The sequence below is a fragment of the Cupressus sempervirens genome, chromosome 9 (assembly GCF_028749045.1).
Source record: "Cupressus sempervirens isolate cs-2001-9-10 chromosome 9, ASM2874904v1, whole genome shotgun sequence".
Lineage (NCBI taxonomy): Eukaryota > Viridiplantae > Streptophyta > Pinopsida > Cupressales > Cupressaceae > Cupressus > Cupressus sempervirens.
The window spans coordinates 727,487,733-727,510,612 of NC_143126.1; positions in this window are offsets into that span (position 1 = coordinate 727,487,733).

Consider the following 22,880-nt stretch of genomic DNA (forward strand, 5'->3'; position numbering starts at 1 on the left):
TAAACTGCCTTAGTGTAACTCTCTACTTTCTTCTTAACTAGTTTCTCTCCTATGGGTACACTGCCTTGTTTGCTAAGACTAGTTACCTCATGAATAAGGTCAGCCAAGATGTCTACTATATTATCTTGTATTCACAATTTTCCATCATGAATCCTACTCAATATGATTTGAGTCCATTCATCTATATCTAGTTCATGGTAGAAATGGTACTTAAACAAGTCCAATTCACTTAAATATTCAAATTCGGCCTTCGCTATCATGTCATGGTTAAAGACCAATTCCATATCCTTATTCATATACTCACTGCCAATTGACTCAAACCTGTAATTCAAATAGTTTTCTACATCTTCCAGATAGACTACATTGTTCGTAGTGATAGACAATGCAGAGTTAGTGTTCTCTTTACTAGGTTTTGTGGAAACCACCTTAAACTTAGGTCTATCCTCATTCTCAACACTATGAACAACTGACATATCCATAATTCTTATCAACAATATCTTTTATTGAACAAATTTTGCAGAAAAATGGTAAAATACCTCTTTCCAAAAATAGGGTTTTCTTCGAAATCACTTTGAAAAGTCTCTTTCAAAATGCTCCTCACTTTGAATATGTTCATATTGAAGTAAAATCAATTTTTTACTCCATTTATGCATCAACTTGAAACTACATTAATTGCATACTTCACAAATATAAAAAAGTTGTTATTTACATTTTGCAATCAAATAATTATCCAGAATCATCTATTCAATCTTTAAATTCCACTCGAGGTTTACTATAACCTCCTTTCATCATGAAAATCATCCTCAAAACTTTGCATTATGAAATTCTTTGGAAAAACATAGTTTTCATCTTCTATTATAGAATCAACTCTTACTGTAATAAAAGTAACTCTAAATTACATCATAACTTGTTTAGATAAGCTCCAAATCCTAAGTGAGCTTAGATACCATCTAAACATAATTGGATACACCTTTTCCCAACTTTGCTACCTCTAATTTGGTCTCTAATTGAAGTTCTCAAATTTTGATGCTATGAACAAGATTAATTCAACTTTATTGATCTTTTTGTTTCATCATCATCTAAGTTTTCTTTTGAGATATCTTCCTTTCACAAATGCTTCATTAATTTCTTCTCAAAGTTCACTAACAATGTTTCTTTGTTCTTCATTGCTTCTACCAATTTCAGAGTTCCTTTCCTAGTTCCTTCTATCATTCCTCTTGTTTCCAAAGTTTCTTCCATTATTTCTTATGTCTCTAAAATTTCTATCCATTCTACAGTACTTTGCTATGAGTTCAAAGTTATTGCATAACTGACATATAGATGCTCTACTTCTAGGATTTTTCTGATCATCAGGTGCATGACAATTCCAAGCAATGTGTCCTAAGTTTTTACACTTATAACACATGATCTGTCTTCTATCATCATAAGATCTTCTTTCTCTTGATGTCCTTTCATTAGATCTTCTTCTATTTGCGGGGTTAGTATTTCTAGACATTATACTATTTATTCTATCATTATCTTACTTAGGTTTCCTACACTCAATTGCATTATGACCCATGCCATGACAATTGTGACAATAGAAGTCCTTAACATGATTAAATGACTTATAAGTACAATCTCTTTTTATATGACCTATTTTATTACATAAAAAGTACTTACCTCTAAATTCATACTTAGTTGTCTTGGGAGTCTCCACTTGCTTTGGTTCATCCAAAATTTCAACTTCATTGATTTGCTCAATTTTCCTTAGGTTTGTCAGAAGATTGGCTTGACTCAATCTTATCATCAAATTTTTCTTTTTCTTTTGTATCTAATCTAATCTCAAGTTTCTTCATAGACATGCCAATTAAATAACCAAGACCAGTCTTGTCATAAGAAGGTCTCTATATAGACATATAATCATCAAGCTTTTCTCTACTAGAATAAAGTTTCTCAAGCTACTGTTTATACTATGTTGATTTACCTTTCACAATAGTATTATACTCATGGAGTTCTTCATGATCTTCTTTCAATATTTCAAACTCAAATGTTTTCTTTGCTAGACTTTCTCTCAAATATGTATTTTCAATCTTCAAAATAAATTCAAATTTGCTAGGATCATTTCTCAAAGTCAATTTCAGATTAGTAATCTTCAATTCATGCTTTAAGATTTTATACTCTATCTTCAACTTTAAATAGTCATCATTAGTAGCTCCAGATTTAGTAGATTTAAGCTTGGATTTTAGATGTTCAATCTTTTATTTTAACTAACCAATGTATAATTTGGAGTCTTCATATCTATCCTTTAGCTTATCTCTTTCTTTAGTAAGGAGATTAATTTGTTCAAGAGCTTCTTCAAGGTTCTTCATCAACTATTCCATATCCATAGAGATCTTACTTAAGCTATTAAGCCTCTTCAAAGTAATTGGGCTCTGATACCAATTATTAGAAATAGGGATTACTAGGGAGGGTGAATCAATAATCTAAAAACTTTAGTTGCCAACTAGATATTATTATTTACTTTAAGCCATGTATAACAAAGCAATAAAGTAATGTTGAACAATAATAGTAACAATGCACAAAGATAACTCATGACACTAGATTTTGTTAACTAAGGAAACCTTGGCCAAGGGAAAACCCTAGTAGGGATGATACCCACTAGATAATATGTTGATATGAATGTTTCTTGTTAGAGGATGGACCCTATTATGAGTCAATGAGAAAATTTAGTATAATAGTCCTTGTTAGGAGACTTTGAATCCTTGTTAGGAGATTCCAACGCTATTAGGAGTTGTGGAATAATGTATGTAAGATGAGCCCACTACCCAAACATGCAATTTCAACTACATGAAGAGCTCACTAATCAATCAAGTAATCTACAATTATTTTCCTTCCTTTACTGATCTATAATCTTTAGGTCGATCTCATATAACCAGATAGTTCATACAAAACTTCACATATATCACTTTCACAAAAGTTCACTCACTTTGTAATTCACAATCACATAATCATAAGCTCACACACTTCCTATCACAAGAAGTTCTTTACATAAATAAAATGGCTTTACATAAAATACTATTGGGTTCTCCAAGACCACATTTCATTTTTTCAAGTTAGAGTAAATATCTAGGATGTTGACCCTAATTGGACAAGTAATTGTTTTGCAACCAAAACAATTCTTTCCTTCAATTCCACTGTCTTGCTTCATGAAAACATGATTAACTCTATTTTTTAATGTCCATAAAAACTTTCAAGGTTATACACATCATCACCAACATGTATATTATCTCCACATAACTTCACTTGTCATAATATGATGTTTGCAATATGTTATAACAAAACAATACACTGTTGTAAACCAAATTCTATACTTAGACAATTTCTAATAACCAAACACTAAGTATCTTTATTTCTAAGGTTTCTTATCAACATGTACATCATGTGTTGCCATTAATGACAACAATTACATATCACAATTAGGAAATTTACAATAGTAATCACAAGTTGGTTTTAGTAGAGAAGAGGACACGATGCTTATTATTCATTCTAATATCTTTTATATATTACAAAAGAGTCTATATTAATAATAATCGATTGACTAGTATATATAGTGAATAAATTTTCTATAGTGGTAGAATCAGAGGCTTTCTTTGGATTTAGTTCACAATTGAAAAGATGACACTTTGAAAATAATTGGCCTAGTATATTGCAATGATGGAAACCTCTAAATTTAATTTCCAACTGAAATGGCTTGATTTATTACACTAGTGGACTTTTGACATGCTTTTAATTTTATCCTTTATTAGTTTCATCCTAAGTTACTAGATTCTCCCCAACAACCCTCAAAGTCTAGTTCAATTCTGTATAAAGTATGGTCCTTGTCAAATTCTCTCCAAATTATATTGTAGAGCTATGAATTTGTTGCAAATTTTGTTAGAATAACCCATGCAAAATTTGCAACGAATTTTGAAGAATTTTCTATCTACACCTAGGCTGAATTTAGTCTTGGAATATTTTTCTCGACCCTATTGTGACCACTAAAAATACCAAAAAAGATGTTTATATCTCATTTATGCATTTGTGTATGAAAATGAAAGCTTGTTTATAAAGAAAATCCAAATTGACAATAGGTGACATCTAAATTGATGATTACAAAGGAATGTCTTTACAAAGATATGATAAGCTTGAACCTAGGACTTCAAATTTGTATCTCACCTTTTGATATAGCCTGGTTAGAAATGCTCTAGCCAATACAAAATAAAAATTGAGATAACTGCACTTATCTTTTGAGAATTCCTTTTATTCTCAAACTATCCCCATGATATGGAAATATGCTCCATACATGTGACCATGCACATCCATCAAGTAGTATGCAATGCTAAATGATGCAATTAATGTCCTATTAAACTAAAACATAGATTTGGTGGTGTATTTTCTATGTTCCTTTACTATTATCAGAATCAAGTATGGATTTATTTTTTGTTCAATATATATACACACATATAAATATTTTTAAAAACATATGTTTTTGTATGGATGAACCAAAAAATGAACCCAAATCCAAGCCCCAAAAAATTTAGATGAATTTCAAACCCACATCTGTACCAAAATCTGAACCAACAACTTAGCTTTCATCATTTCCAATATGCTTGTTGAACTTTATGTGGATGACCCTTCATTCTCTAGTTTTAATATACATTTTCCTTTTGCCCTTGATATATAGGAAAGTGATCATAGGATGAAGTTAGAGATGTTGTTATTGATGAAAATATAGATTATTGACATGGTCATTTGGCTAGATAATAACTTTTGAATGAAAGTCATTCATGAAAAATGCCTAAGCATAGAGCAATAACAAGTATATAGTTAGATAGTTTTGATTAGCAAACACAAAAAGAAATTTAGAATTGGATCAAATTTTATATATATGTAATATCAATAGTTTCTTAATTAGCACATATTTTGGGTGAATTGAGTAAAAATGACAAACTATAGTAGTTGTTCAAGACAATTTTGGAGATCAGGCAAATTGGCCTATCTAATTGAATTGTTTAATCAATTCAATTTCTTGGCATAGTAGGGATGATATAGTATATGTTAAACCTTGGGTAGCATAATTTTATATTTCTTATTATATTTTTTGATACAAATTTTGTGAAGAGTTTTTGTTAGTCAATAATAAACACTGGTTTTTATAAGTGAGCATACATTATGATCCTATGATCAATGTTATTTTTTATATGTGCAAGCCTTAATGTTGGACTAGATTACATGCAAGCTTCATTTCAGACTAATCATACATTGGCATGTTAGTATAGTTTGTTGGCATTGGTATACTTTCATTGTAATTGGACAATGAGTTTTTTATCAAGCAAGTGTACTTTTGTTTTTGTTAAATAATTACCTAGAGGGTTGAGAACTCTAGCAAGGTTAAGTATTGTAACAAGAAAAAAAATATGAACTGGGTCACAACTCTTCATAATGAACTTTCAGATTACTGCATAGTTGGGTACAAACCCCATTGTGGTTTTCACTTAGCTAGGGTTTCCTTGAAAATAAATCATTGTGTTATGAGTTCTTTACTATTCTACCATTTATATTTTGATATAATTTTATGTGGATATTTATGGTTAAGTTAAAAAATACTTCATTGGTCTGAAAGTGCTACAAAACTTATTCACACCCCCTCACCCCCATCCCCCAGTGTTTCTTCATCCTAACCTGATCTTTCCAAAACCATCCATACCTTTACTCACATTTATTTTAGGAACATATTTCAAGTGACAACATACATTAAAAAAAAAAAATTGTTCAAAATCAATGCCAATATTTATATTGTATAATTCATTTGATTTGTTTAGATGCCATCTTTACTAAAGAGATAGTAATATTTAATTATTTAATTATTTAATTATTATCAATTATATACAAGATACTACTAATGCTTGTGTGTTTATATTTGATATAGTTTTATAGCATGAATATTTTCTTGTGAAGAAAGTCCATGCCTAATAATGGACCCAACAAAAATAAGGCAACAATTGCTAGATTGTGGTCTCAGTTCAAAAGAAATGGTGATGGAAAATGTTTTTGTCATTGAAAAAAATGCAAGGGCTCAAAGAATCAAAGAATTCTAATCACAATAGCTTAGAGACATTTTAGGAAACATGATCACATTGAAGGGGGAAATGATTTTCATCCTTTGGTGAATGTGGATTTTGAACTAGTGGATCATGGAGGTGTGAATATCAAAGTAGAAGGTAATGCTCCCTTGGAATAAGATGATCTTGAGATAGAGAACACAATTGAAGATGTTGGTATTGGTGCAACTCATAATGTGCCAGAGAACAAGATTAAAGAAGATGTTACTAGCACAACTAATGAAGATGATGAAAACAATGATAGTCATGCATCTAATGATGATGAGGAAGAGAACCTTGATATACCTATAATTGGAAAGGCATACAAGCCCCTATACCAAGGCTCCCAAACAATACTTCTCTCTACTATATTATTGATAATAAACTTCAAGGTTATGAATGGTATATCCATTGTAGCAATCTCACATATGCTAAGGTATAGTGTCATTTTTTTCATCTTCTACATTAGCATACCATCAATGTTCTTTATATTAACAATTTTTTTCCATAGGTTGATAGGTGATTATTTGTTACCACCATCAAGAATTCTACATTGCTTTTACCAAGAACTATTGACCATTATGAAAGATACTGGAATGGAGTATCAAACAATACATGCATGTCCCAATGATCATATTATATATCATAAACAATATGAATTTTCAAAAGAATGCCCTGATTGTCACATTAGTAGATGTTGATCAGATCAAATAACAAAAAAGGTGTCTCACAAGGTTCTTTGGTACATTCCCATTATTCTACATCTGAAATGATTATTTAAGTGTACTAGCTTGACACAATTAATGAATTACCATGTACACAATAAAAGTCAAAATGGTCATGCATTATGCAAATACCTATAGATAGTTCTACATGTAAGGACATAGAAGATAGGTGGCCATTATTTAAAGAAGAATCTCATAATTTGAAGCTTTCATTAGTAGTAGACAGTGTCAATATATTTGGTTATTAATGCATTGAAGTTTATTCTTGAATCAAATAGCAATGAAAACTAGATTAATATGAGCACCATTCCTTGGTTATTAATGCAACAACAAACTGATGCTATATATGAAGCCATAAAAAAAAATCCCATAGGATTCGCTGTAAACATAAGTAGTCTCATATCAAAGAAAGGTGATTTTAGGTCAAGGTTGAAAATACTTGATTGGCATACCTTCGTCAAGGTAAGTCATGTTCTTCTCTATTTACAATAAATTTGTAAAACATCATGTACTTTTGATTGTTTTATTTTATAATATATTGAAAAGATCATTTTATTATTACTACAGTATGTTCTACCTCTATCTCTCCCACATAGATTTGACAACATGAGTGTCAAACATGTTATATATGATCTTTGGAAATACATGAGTTTAGAAGTGTTATTAGTCGTGTTAATATATTTTTATGTGATGAGTATCTTTTAGGTGGTTCTCATCTAAAGAAATTGATAAAAGAGACATAAATTAATGGAAGATAAAAATTCCTCAGCTTTTGTGTGAGATGAAAAAGTTTCTACCTTCAACTTTTTTCAATGCACAAGAACACTACCTCATACAACTAGTAGAGGAGATCAAATTGTGTGGACCTATACCAACTAGGTCAACATGGATGGTTGAGAGGCACTTGAAATTTTTGAAGAACTTGGTTTGACAAAGAGAATGTCTTAAGGGTTCCATGGTCAAGGGATATATGGTCTACCAAACCATAGTGTACATTAGTGAATATCTTCCCAAGTTTGCATCAAAGATCCATGTAGATCACATTTGGGATTTGAAATCCATGAACAGATTTGAAGGGGAGTACTTGATGAGGAAAGATGGATTGAGGAAAATGAAAGGTAATTATAAGATGTTATTATAGTTAATTAATTCTTATCCATCATAAATATAAGTTTTTTCTAACTGGTCTATTTATTTTATATAGTTTCTCATTAGTGGGATGCACTTAATTTGTATATTGTAAAAAATCTTGATTGGATGATGGTATGGATGGAACAATCTCAACAAAATAGTCACTCATTAACATGGGAAAGTGTTGCTTCATTGGTTAAAGAAGCTCATTGCAATAGATATCCCAATGTTACGCCAATGGTAATTGATCTAGCAAATGGTTTAAGAGGTGGAAAGGTATGTATAAGTTAATCTATCATGACCCATTTTTAAAATATCAACTCAAGGATGGATGCATAATTTTGACATGTTTGAAAAATAATAGGTCAAGAAACATAGAGCTACACACTACAATGGTCATAAATTTTGCATTAAAAAGGTGGACAAGACTAAGAGAACTTATGATTCTAGGATAATTGTAGTCTTCAAGCTCACCAATATTTCATCTATAAATGGCATGTGTCCTCAACAATTTGAAAATAGATACTATGGAATTTTGGATGATATAATTGAGTGTAACTTTAAATCTTTCAAAAAAGTTTTATTTGGTGTCAAATGGTACAAGATATAACTGAATCAAAATGATCCTAATAGAACTATTATTGAACATGATAATGGATTTACAATGATTAAGACAAGGTCATTTGAGCTAGTTGGGAATGAGTCCTATGTTCTTCCAAGCCAATGTGAGCAAGTGTTTTACTTTGGTATTCCACACAAACTGGTTAGTCATTTGTCATTAGACACAATCCAAGAGGAAGATGGGTAAAGTATAATGTGATTGAAGAAGAAGATACTAAAGAAGTGGAAGATGAAGTAGATAATGATGATGGTGAAGATGAAGAAGGAGATGATGATGCTAATGATTGAAAAGATGAAGAAGGAGATGATGATGATGATGATGATGATGGTGAAGATGTTCGTGATTATGGTGATGGCATTGATGATGATGGTGGTGGTGGTGGTGGCAAAAATGATGATGGTGGTGATGGTGATGGTGGTGGTGATGATGATGATGAAAATGATGATGATGATGATGGTTATAGTGACAATCATGATGATGAGATGGATGAAGAAGATGTTTAATGACATGATCAATGGAAATATATTAGGTGCTAATTACTTATAATACTTTTTTTGTAGAGGTAACCAATTAAAAAATATACAATATTATTTTGTTGCAACGTATGCATATTGTTCATGTTATGTTCTATGTAATTTGTAGCATAAGTATCATGTAATTTGTAATTAACTTAAGAAAAATGATTTACATATAAAATAAACTATACCCTTTAATGAGGATCATACAAAGTGATGTAGATTGGGAGGTACAAGTTTATTACATGCTTGCTTTCTCTTTACCTTCAACATTAACTTTAGGCCAATTTCATCAATATTAGTCTCATTTTATAACAAAATATTTCACTCCTTCAACTATATCTCTCATTTGATGGGCTCCAAGTACCACCAAATATTTATTTGTTAGATTTGTCTTCCTCGAGTGAGGGAAATGTAGGAATAAAAGATGATAGTGAGACATGTAGTAGGTCTATGAAAGAGAGCCAAACTAGAGGGGAAAAGATTAGAATAAAATTCAATAAATTCATGCATTTTTTCCTTACTCAAGGGGGGTCATGTTCTTATGATGATGAGACAAAGGGTGATATCAAGGTTCCCTTGAGGGTACTCAAGGAGTTACCTCCAATTAACACTAATTTTTCATTAATGAGAGGATATTATCGCATAGATCCATCATCATTACATGGTTTGGGCCTATTTTCCATGGATGACATAAAGGTTAGTTATAAAAAAGTTGTTGAATTTATCGAGTATGTAGGACCTTGTAACAATTACAAAAACTAGATGTGGATAGTTCAATATAAAAAAAGTATGCATAGGTATGCACTGTCAACAAATTACCTACAATGGAAAGAAAATGATCAATGTAAAAGACTTGCTGTGTGCATCAATGGAAGGCCAAAAGCAACAAAGAACCATGCAAGTTTTATAAATAGTAAACATCCTAGGTCAACTAATAAGTGACCCAATTGCATTTTTGAGGCTTGTGAGTGAAATCATGATTTAATATGTGTAATGAAATCATTAAGTTCAAGGGAAGAATTGCTAATAGATTACAATTTGAATTGCATAGATACAAAGAAAGTTAGTATCATGGGGCTTGTAAGTACTATATATGTAATATTTAAACTAATTACTTCTAATTAGAACTCCAATATACAATATACCATTTTAATAATAAGTTTTTTTGCTTTGTCACAAGGTGACATGGCTGATCCATAAGATGATAGAGGTAGAGATGTTGCTCCCACCTCTTGTATAGTGTAGATAAACCTTCTCTATACAAATTTATAAAATTTTAATTTTACAAAATGTCATATTATTATGTTACTTTTGTTAAGGTTTTGGACTTGTTTTGATTGTTTTACTAATATTTTTTGTTACAATTTGATTCATAGGGAAAGGGAAAAGAACATATTACACAAGAGTAATTATTTACTGATATGGCAGACACAATATTATATGATGATGAAATTTCATATAGTAGTGACCCTGTAACCTTGTGTAAAAAGACCCTCAAGATCATCAATCTACAAATTCTTGGGCTTGTGATGGATCTAGATCCAACAAAAGGGAAGCATGCCACAAGAAATGAACTATGCCATAGGGCACATTGTTTGGAAGTAAGTGGCAATGAGTCTTTTGCTAGGACAATAGCTCAATAAAGTTTTATGAATGATAATATGTATGTTTTGTTGCAAGATTTTTTGAGATCACACTGAGTTGTTCCACCTAACGAGGATACCAGTGTAGGTCCTACAGGTATGTGATTTCAATTCTCAATCATCAGAAGGGATATTATTTTCTTCATGATTATTAGTGACAATTTTATATTACTCTTGTCATGTTTTTTCAATCTATATTTTAAAAAGATAATACATTATATATATATATATATATATATATATATATATCAAGTGTTGATGATTTCCATATGCCTACTTCCACGAGGCTAGCCAACATTCTAAGATTTCCAACTATAGGATCGACAAAAAGGAGCATACAAACATCCACACTTGTTGCAACTAGAGCTGGTAAATCCTTGTTTTGCTACATTTTGTTGCATTAAATATGATTTTTTTTGTACTTTCTTATTTGTTTGAGTATAGTATGACATTGATTAACTTTGTGCAGGGATAGGTACACCTTCTCATGGTGATAGAATTGATACTAGTACTGGTGATAATTGTTGGAATTTACAAATAGGAAGATTTACTTCTAAGAGGGGGGGTGAATCAGAAGTAACTAATGTTAACCTTTTAAAACTTTTAGCTAAGATCATTCATATGAATCTACCATATCATAAAAGTAAAGACATGCATGAAAATAGATAAGACAAGATTTTGGTAACCCACAAACCCTCCAAAATGAGAAGGTAAAACTGGGGCGAGGATGACACCCATAAATTATCAATGCACCAATATGTAATTGTTTAAGGTTACAAAGTTTGACCACTTCCAATGGTCTACCTTGTGAAAGGCCTGCCTTGTTAAAGGCTTTACACCCTATTAAAAGTGACCTAGTTAAAGGATTTAGAAACACTCACTTGGAATGTTACTCGACACTTACTATTTGTTGATGCTAATTCTGTGTTACTCAACACCTACTATTTTCTGATGCTAATTCTATGTTACTCAAAACTTACTATTTGTTGATGCTTGGAATATATAGGAATTCTATCTCACTTGGCTCCTATAGTAACTCTATCTCACTCAAAATTAATACTCTGTTCGGCACCTATAGTGACTCGGCATCATTTATCACTCAACAATTGAATCTTGCTTAGCACCTAAAGTTCACTCGACACCTATTGAATCTCTGGCTCGACACACACTATAGCTTGACATCCATATTATACTTGGCATCATCTTGGAAATTAGTTAAGTGTGTTGACACTCAATTGTCAAAATCAATCTAAGACCAACAATCTCCCCCTTTGACATGAGTAGCAAAAAAACTTAACTAAGCATTATGAATATGATCTCTATGAGTATAATACACATCTTGTTTGGCATATGTAAAAAACTTCAAAGACTTGTTCAAAATTTTGTAAAAGACTATATACCTAAAAAACTTGTAACTCCCCCTGAGTTGATGTGCCATTTTTGTATCCAAAATTTCTTATGCTGAATTTGTCTCATGCTGATGTTTCTAATACTCTTTACCTTTGGCTTTTCTACTCTATTTAGTCTCTATATCTGCTCCCCCATTCACACATCTCCTTGTTGTTTTTGTATCCTTTTGGCTATATCTCCTTATTAATTCCTCAAAATTTCAAAATTTTGATTATCTCTACCTTTGTGTATTTCTCCTTTGGGTCTCACTTATTATCTCCCCCAAATTATTATATCTTCCCCTTTATCTACATAATATATTATCTCCCTCCTTTTGACACTTATGTCAAAGGGTCCTAAGACTGAATTGAATACTTAGCCATTTAAAAAAAAATTTATCTCCTTTATTATCTTTAGAGAAGCATCCCAATTGTCCAATGCTATTTCCATTGCTTTGAGTTGGATGGCTATCTCTATTGCAAGATGTACTAGACCTTCTAATGTAGAAAGATTATGAGCTTTCTTTAAAACATTTTCTACATAGGCCACTTCTTTATGCAATACTTCCAAGTGTGCGGTGATTGTAGACTATATCTGTATCAATTTGGCCTTGATATTGGCCTCTTCTGTTGTTAATACAACTAACTCCTTTTGAGTGTAAAGCATTGTGGCAAAATGCTTCTCACTTTGAGCTAGATCCTTAGGTAGCTATGTGCTTTATATCTTAAGATTCCTTTCCTAGCTCAATATTCTTTGGCTAGTCTCTTGTGTGAAATATGAAGAGTCACACAATTTGGAGTACAATTGTCCAATGCTATTTCCAATGCTTTGACCTAGATGGTTATCTTTGCTACAAGATGTACTAGGCCTTCTAATGTAGAAAGATTATGATCTTTCTTTAAAACATTTTCTACATAGGCCACTTCTTTATGAAATACTTCCAAGTGTGGGGTGATTGTAGACTGTATCTGTATCAATTTGGCCTTGATATTGGCCTCTTTTGTTGTTAATACAACTAACTCCTTTTGAGTGTGAAGCATTGTGGAAAAATGCTTCTCACTTTGAGTTGGATCCTTAGGTAGTTGTGTGCTTGATATCTTAAGATTCCTCTCCAAGCTCAATATTCTCTGGCTAGTCTCTTGTGTGGAATATGAAGATTCACATAGTTTGGAGTATAATGAGAATATGTTCTCAAGTGCTATTTTCACCTTCTCTACCTTCTTAACTAGTTCCACTTGTGATAGTGCTATCTCACCAGATATCTTTTCATTAAACTTCATTTGAAACTTCTTCTCAGACTATTCCAATAATTTAACATTGGTATCAAGGTCTTCATTTTGTACTTGGTCCACTATGTTGGATAGTTGCTCCATAATGGGCTTTGTTTCATCAAGTACTAGCAAGCTGAATGCATCAAGAAAGATGTCTTTGATTTCTATTAATGCTTGCCTCTATCTATACTCATTTTTGAGTATCTCCTGCCTCTTTTTCGTTTCTAGTGCCTCTTGCACTTCATTGATTTACATTAAGTTCATTGTTTTGTATTCATAACTTGGTATGAATATCTCTTCATCAAGTGCAAGGTCTCCATAGTGAATTACCCTTGCTACCTTGGTGGAGCTCAAGCCTAGTGTAGAAATTTGAAATGGTACTACATCAGTGCTTGGCTACTTAGTAGGAGTCCCTAAGGTAGGAAAATTTACTAGAGTTTGTATTGCCTCTTGCTCTCTCTCCTTAGGGTTTTTCTCCACTTCCTTGTCTTCTTCACTTTTACGTTGATCAATTACAATGATTAGAGGAGGTGCACCTTGGATTTGTGCTATAGGATTAGTGGTATATTTATATCCTATGTTTTCTTTAGGTTTCTCCTTGACAATTACTGTAACTATAGTGTCAACCTTAGCAGATGCATCTTGTGCTTGTTGCTCTTGTGATCAATCACTTGTAGCTATAGGAGGTTGTGAAGGTGGTTGTTGTGTGTTCACCTCCTTCTTAGTTATTTCAGCTACAACATTTTGTAACTCTTTTACACTCACCAAAATAGGATTTGTACACAACTATGTTTGCAAAGTTGTTTGGTGAAGGATCTTTTTGAGATCCTCTGCAGTCAATGGATTGATGTTCTAACCTAAGGTGTTAGGAACATCCTTCACAATAACTTTCTCTATAGGTGTTGGTGGTGCATGTGGAGGACTTGGTGGTGGAAATTGTGTGTCTTGGACACTCTATTCTCATTGCTATTCCTTAGTTGTTTCATCACCATTCTGTGTCTTTTCCTCCACTATAACTTCTTCCTTCTCTTTCTCTCCCTCTTTTTCCTTTTCATTTTCCTCTTCTTCTTCACCATCATTTCTTCCCTCAAATGGATCTTATTGACCTTCCTTTACTATTTTTATCCCATAAATCAATTTCCACATTTCTATGAACTTCTTTACAACATCCTCAATTTTATTCTGTAGAATGTTGAAGGCTCTGTATTTGGGTGCAAACTTGCTCCCATGTTTCTTGCTAGCCTTTCTTATTTGACCTTTTGTAAGGTCAGGCATAACATGAGCCAATCTTGACTCCCTTATTTCCTTCTCCATGTTTAGGCAATACTGCCATTTATTTTTGACAATGGAGCTTAGCTCTTTAGGCATGGAATTATCAAGTTCAAGTGGAGTAGTCTTGAATTTGGCCATCATAGTGTAGATAGATTCTTCCACTATGTTCTAATATTCTCTACTCAACTTATTAAAATTAATATCTTTTAATCCTAATAGAACTAGATTATCCCTAATATTATCACAAATATTTCTCAAGTTAGATTTGGTGGAGTGTCTTACTACTATGAATTGTTCATTGTTAGATTATGTCTTCTCTTCATCTGACTCTAGGGGTGCAATATATTTTCTTCTTTTCTTATCTACTGCCCCTCCTTGATCTGTAGCTTTCTTCTTCTCTTATTCTTTAGCTACCTTTATTGTATACCTTGTGTCTACCCTTGTAGTAGGCTTGGTTGGGCTTGGCTTAGTTTCTTTCTTCTTCCCTTTGGGCTATGTAGTAGGTTGTTTATGTGCCTTTCTCTTCTTAGGTTCTACCTTTGGTGCTTCCTGCTCAACACCTTATTCTTCCTCTGCATCCTCACCCATGCCTTGGGTTAGTGCTGGTGGCTCTTGTCCTTGTTCTTCTTCATCATCATTAGGCTCTTCATCTTCTTCTTCCTCTACCTTAGCTACCCCTTCTCAAAATTTAGCTTTTAGTTTCTTCACAAGTTTGTCCTTTTTCTTCAATGTAGAAGTTGTTTTCAACTCCATGTCATAAGTCCCAAAATGTTGTACTCTCTTATCCACTTCTTCTGCTAATAATGTTGTTATTGCTACAAATGCCCCATTAATGTTGATTTTATATCCAAGAGGTCTTAGCCATATAACCCTTGGTATGGCTACTTGAATATAGGTATAATCAATAACTACAAGAAAACATACATCACTTACATGTTGCTCAACCAATGAAATATGTATCCTCAATCTTTGTTTCATCGATTTCTTGAAATCTTCAAAATAGCTAGTCATAAGAATTTCAAAATTAGCTCCCATTCGTTCAATATATTCATTTACTTGAGCTACTATGGACCTATTGGTTTTCTAGCTAACTTTACAAAAAGATGGAAATTCATTCTATACATAGAAAATATGCAAATCATAATTGCACCAAATTTGCACTATGCTCCCTTGGTTCTCCTTTTGCTGCTAGACTTTCATTAATTTTTTGTAGTTGTAGTTCTATAAGATCATAAGTATGATCCTTCTTAACTAATTTATAAACAACATCCACTGCAATGCAAGGTACACTATTAAGTCTATTGGATTGATAAAACTTGTGAGAAATAACCCCAACAGCAAAGTCAATAAGAGGGTCTTGCATAGTATCTATAGTCATTCCTCTCTTGTTCCATTGGGCTCCTATGTTTTTCTCAATTGCTTCCTTAGAGTCCCTTCTGAGGGTCTTTGGCTGATCTAGGGTTGGATACCCTATTACCCTATGAATGATTCTCTTTGATATCTTTATTGGGCCATCTTCCAACCATAAAATTCCATCATGAATCCTGCTCAGTACAATTCTAGTCCATTTTTTTTGAAGACAGCAGGGAACTCTAGGGCACGATTCAAACCCTTCCTCTCAACTATTTGATACTCTTCCTTCAAAAATCTATTTTTGCAAAACTTATCATATGATTCTCTCATTTCCATGTCCCCAATAGCACCAATCTTATTGTTATAACACCTCCTAACATCATGGACCATAACTACCTTAGGAAGATTAACAAATAGGGCTCTGACTGGGTCATTTTTGTATGCCACTTTAGGGATTGGCCAGATCTTATGTTGTTTTACTTAGTTTGATACTAATTGGACCTCAAATGGCTCTTTCTCTTAAGCTTTCCTAGAACTAGAGTCCATTTTCTTCTTGTTGGTGTTTGAAAATGTTACCCATTTCCAATTATCCCCATGAGAATATGACACATCTAGGGGCAGCTAACTCCCATTATCAGCATATCATTTCAGGCACATGGCCAACTATAAGGCTATACTCCTTCTGCACTTCAAGCTCTGCAAAACCTAGGTGGGTGAACCTATAGATTCCTTATATGGTACTAGTTATCAAAGCTTATACTAAATCTAATACAAAGAAGATAGAAACCCTTATTTCTCCTAGTGGTTTATGAAACAACATAGATTCTACAATAGCTAGGTGCAAACCAATATTATTCATAAACTGAGTGAGGGTTTAAAACTTTTGTGTCCACTTCAACATGAAGGGAAAAAGATTGATTTATATGGAGAAAAGACAACATGTTCAATATGTAGCAAAAACTTTAATGATCCTACAAATGACCAGTGCCTTATCCATTAGGGCAATCCTACACTCCAAAATTATGCATCCTTGAACATCAATCAACATGTGGCATATGTTAAGACATTCATGTTCAGTCTGTTGATCTTATGAATTAGACAACAATATCCAATATAACTCCATACTTTCTCACATCCTTCTTAATTGAAATTGCAACCTTGTCTGAAACCACAAGTAATTATATGACTCCTTGAGACAAAGGCAAGAAAACTTCAAACATACAACCGAACAATTGCAGATAGGTTCAAGATCTTTGTTCTTGAACATATAACATTACAAACTCAACAAGAAAGGAGACAAAATTATATTGAAATTCAAAACCTTCTGCACATTGTATTTATCTCCTTGAAATAAGTACATTAGGAATGCATAAAACAAGATACAAGATCACACTATTGTATCAAAACTATCTATGAAATCCATATGCTATTCATACAAGACATGCTGGGTATGTGGCTTTCATAGCCTGAGCAGAGCTCTAAGAATTGGAAGAATAGAAAACCAAACCCCCCCGAACTCCTCTTTTCTCTAGCCTTGGGATCTCACTTAAATACTATGAGATGCAACAAGCTTTAGGCATAGAGAGTTGACAAGTGTCCCTTACAAAAGATATCACAAGTTTGTAACGGAAGAAAAAAGAAAAATGATTAATAGAACATCACGTAGATCAAATATTCTCCTATAAGCTCCTTTTCTATCATCACTTTTTGCTGATTCAGCTCTACCACTGATTTGTTGTATGTGCAACTGCTAAGACTACCAACTCTGAAAATTATGCACCAACCCAGGCCCCGTGGGTTTTGTCAAGATGACTTCTAAATGAGAATCATCTTTTACCTCCCACTCTTTACTAATCATGCCAGGCTTCAGAAATAACAGAATCATTACTTAGCATGTAGTACAGAAGCTGGAAAATAATGTGGTTATTAAAAATAACAAAATAGGGATGCTCTGATCCCCAGCCATGTCTGCTTCCTTAACCAACTTCTTGCCAAAATTTTCCATCTTCTGACACAAAAAGGGGGGACATGCACAAAAAGTGAAAAAGACTATACCCTAGGGTATAAAATCTTCTTCACCCTCTTCCAAAACTATGCATAGGGTCTCAAATATTTCTGCTACCCTGGCATCAAACTAAGATGCTTTGAAAATTTGTTTAAAAGATGATGTTTCTGCTAAAAAGGTTGTTAGCTTACAAAGTCTACTCCTTGTTCTTCTTACCACCTTGGTGACTTGACTACTACACTTGATTACTAGCTTTCCTCTATCAAAAAACCATACACAGGCATATGAAGCTAACCATTTTCCTTTTCTGAACCATCCTCCAAAAATAAATAAATCATTTTTCAAAGTATTAGTGTCCCAGAACCAACTTCTCTTAACGAAAAATCCTTCCACTATCCATACCCTCAGACTTAGTGAAATCTTTAGAAACATCTTTTGAATAAATCACCAGGACTAAAAAATGAAGAGACTATGGTATACAAATTTACCTAAAGCCTTTTCTTTTATCCTTGTAACTTCTGTATTTTATCCTTGAGCCAACTACTTGACACTCGTGCCAAATTTATCTCAATCCTAGCATTAATTTTTTCCATTCAGAGATGACTCATGAATTTTTGCTTCGCACAAGTTGATATTGGGAAAATATCACTTGTTACATCCTGTTCTTTACTTTCACACACAAAGGTTTTCATGTCTCATTAATATGCATAATGATACCACCTTCAATAGTAAAATATGCACCGTCGGTCTTGAAGATCTTATAAGTTGAAAATGTGAGCATGATGGCTTTGAAATCCACTAGGCAAGCTGGTCTGGAATAACCCAATTAAAATTAGCCATGTGTACAATTTATCTTTTAGTGGGTACTTCTTGCTTTTAAGAAATGAAAATGCATGAGAACCGTAGATCTGAATTGAATCAATGACCTGAGTATGCCCCACATGTTAGGCTTGAGCACTCCCACACTTTTTATCTTGTGAGCATGTTGATATAGTGGGCCAGCGCCCATCGTCGATCCAAAGAAGATCGATGGTTGATGAAAAATTTCTTGAATAACTATTGCACTATTCCTTTATCACAAAACACGTGACACTTCAGAATGGCACAATTTGGTTAATTGTGATACGTGTCCACAATCCTTTTACCCACATTATAAAATCATACAGAGATAAAAAAATGCAGGCAAATGCTGGCCCTTGATGCTGGCTTAGATCGACAATGATTTAGAATTTCAATAATAGGTGGCCCATCACAATGATCTTGACCAATGAGAAAATACCTTTTACTACATGTGTTCTGACAAGCCTGACCGTGGTATTCAAAACTTTGGTGCCCATGACATCGTTACTTCCTCTCATTTTGGTCCTACTATGCCACGCGTCACAAAGTGGCATGCTCACAATATTTATCTGCCTCTCATCTTGAAAATGAGGGTATGCCTCATTCGTCGATCTCACAGAGAACGACGATGTCCATAACTTGCCTTCTATGCTTGTATGAACAACTCCTTGTGTCTTCATAAGGGACAGATGTCACTTATGTGCTTGCTTGCTTTATTTAAATCATGCTCATCTTCATCTTGTGGGAAAGTGACATTTGGTGATCTTAACCAAGATCAACGGTGAGTCAATCTTTTGAAAATTCTTGGACCCACGTAATCAGATTGTGCTACGTTCCCTCTTTGTGCTTCCCCACATTTTGTAACGGCCTCACATTTTGAAAATGCGAGAATACGTGGTCCATCGATTTGAACAAGATCTATGATCATCGAGACTTGCAAGGTAAGTTTGAAAAGAAACTTTTTGGATTTAAAAATGTGTAAACCCTGATTACCTTAAACTTAAAATAGATTTAATCAAAACATTATTTCAAGTTTTCCTAAGGTTTAAAAGGGCATGCCCTGAGCAAGAAAATGAGAAGGGGCTAAAGGATTTCAAAGGATGTGGTGGATTTGTACAAAGAAAAGGTTCTTGACTGAAATCTTCATATTAAATGGGTAGAAAGTAGATTTAGGATTTGTTCAAAATAAGACTTTGTCATATAACTCAGAATGACAAATTATCATCATGGAAGGCTTAGGAAAACTAAATGAAAAGTGTCAGAGACATTGAACACCTTAAGAATCTCAAATGGATAGCCAAGTGCACATTCAATTATGGGCATTCATAGGGCTTGACTTTCTCAAAATTTCAAATGGATTCTCAAAATAGGAAAGCAATTTTGAGTGCCAACACTTCTATCTAGGGTTTTAAACATGAAGAAATTTAAAACTGCTTAGCTTGACACTAGTGTAAATACCTTGAATCAATGAAACTAAGTTGAATCTCTATTGAAATTAGCTCAAATGTTGGATTCTCTACTTTGAAATTGTTTTGTACTCTTATTTTTCTTAGCTCTTTATTCATGATGAAGAAAAATGATTCAAAATGTGATCATATACCCTTATTTTGCAACATTTAATGCTTAGTACATTTACAATTGTCCACTCAGCTTCCTAAGCATTTTTGTATTACTTGGCTTCCATTGTCTTTCCACCACTTGACATATACTTGAATTTCCCTTACTCAGCTTAAACTAAAATTTCTCTTCATTTAGCATCTACTACCAACTTGGCTACAACTAATCATTTGGCTTCTACTAACTTTGGCAATCAACTCGGCATGTGAGGGCAACTTTTCTTACTTGACAATACTGGTGAAAACTTGAAGTTTTTACTTTACATCTGTCTTCATGCTGATCTATCCTTTTCAATACTTACTTTTCTTGGAACTAATGTATGATAAATCTTTGTGTATTAGTCCCACATACCTTCCTTTATTTAGTTAGATGAAGTGTGACCACTTGACCTTTTAGGTGAATTGATCCCTTCATTTGATGTGTTGCTTCCATCTTTCTTCTTCCATGTCTTATTCATTTCTCCTTTGATGTGTTCAACATCTACCTTCTCTTTTCCTTTGTTAAACTCTGAGTTGGGTGCTTTTGACCTTGTTGGGCAATTCCAATTGATGTGACCAGTTTTTAAACAATTGAAACATGTGGTTTGGCTGAGCCATCTACTATAGTTTCCACTAAAATGTCTTCTTATGCAATTTTCAGGGATATGTCCATATTCCTAATAGTAATGGCAGCTATACCTGGTGTTGTAGTCCCAATTGTAGTGATTTCCATGATTATTTCCCCTTGTTGGCTAATTATGTGTCCACATACGCTTTTATCTACACTCAAAAGCTCTATGTCCATACTCCTTGCAATTATAGCAGTGACCTTCAAATCTTGGTGTTTTGATAGTCCTAGTCCTGTAGTCATGCGCTTGATGTTCTTGCTTGTTGCACTTGTGATAGTGACCCATATTCTTAGGTTTATCATGATGATGGGTGTTCTTGCTCCTACACACATTAGAGGTATATCCCTTTTTACCACAGAAATGACAAGTAGGTTTAGTGTTCTTACCTTTGTTACTTCTTTCTTCTGCTATCTTGGATGACTCTCCTTTTTTAGTGCTGGTGTATCCTAGTCTTGAAGTATCATTACTAGCTCTTGGTGATTTTAGTAGTTGTTCAAAGTACTTGATGGCCTCATTTGGTTTGTTGAAGCTCTCTAAAATTTCCTTCTCTCTTTTTAAGTCATTTTGTAGCTGTTCATTTTGCATCTTTAGTGTGGAGATCTCAATATCCTTGACATTCAGTTCATGATGTGCATTCATCATCTAGCTTAGGATGTCTAGCTGCATGTTGAAAATTCTTGGAAGCTTAATTGGATTTTCTTCCAATATGTTGGCAAGGTTTCTCTTGTCTTCTTCTAGCATAGCCTTATCTTCAATGGTTTTTTTCTTTTGTTCAATTACTTCACAACGAATCATGGCTTGTGATTCTTGTTCAATCTTGAGAGTTCTGATCTGTTTTACTTGAGCTCTATTTTCTCCATTAGGTCTACTATTGCTACATCAAACTCTTTGGAATCTCCATTTGCAAACAATTTTGAGGTGTCAATTGTCTTGTATTGTGTATCATTATCAGCTATGGTAATCTCTCTTCCTCTCTTTAAAGATTTTCTCAGTTCTTCCCTAGCTTCTTCCAAAGTATGTAGAGTGAGTTGTATATAAATTACTTGGTTTTCTATGACCTTCCCAAGTTTTTAGACTTCCATTTCTAGATCTTTTCTCCAAGCTATAAGGCTCCTCCTTGTGAGAACCTTGCTCTGATACCCAATTGTTGGAATTTACAAATGGGAAGATTTACTTCTGAGAGGGGGGGGGGGGGGGGGGGGGGGGTGAATTAGAAGTAACTAACTTCTACCTTTTAAAACTTTTAGTTGAGATCATTCATATTCATCTACCATATCATAAAAGTAAAGACATGCATGAAAATAAATAATGCAACCCTCCAAAATGAGAAGGTAAAACTAGGGTGGGGATGACACCCACAAATTATCACTAAAATAGTATGTAATTATTTAAGGTTACAAATTTTGACCACTTCTAATGGTCTACCTTGTGAAAGGCCTACACTATTAAAGGCTTTACACCCTATTAAAAGCAACTTGATTAAAGGATTTACAAACACTCACTTGGAATCTTACCCTATAAAAGGATTTAGCACCTTGTTTAAAGGCTTACAACATGGTTGTTAGACCAACCTACCATCATAGGATTTTTATTCCCAATACAATGGCTAGAGAGTATGAGAATGTATTGACCTGAGGACTTACAATCTTTAATTGCTAATTCCAGATCCTTGTTCTACTCAATTTGATCTTATCCTTCCTAATCTGATATGTCTCTGCTCAAAGTGTTGATGTTCTATTCTAACCAACTAAATTCTACAATTCTACTC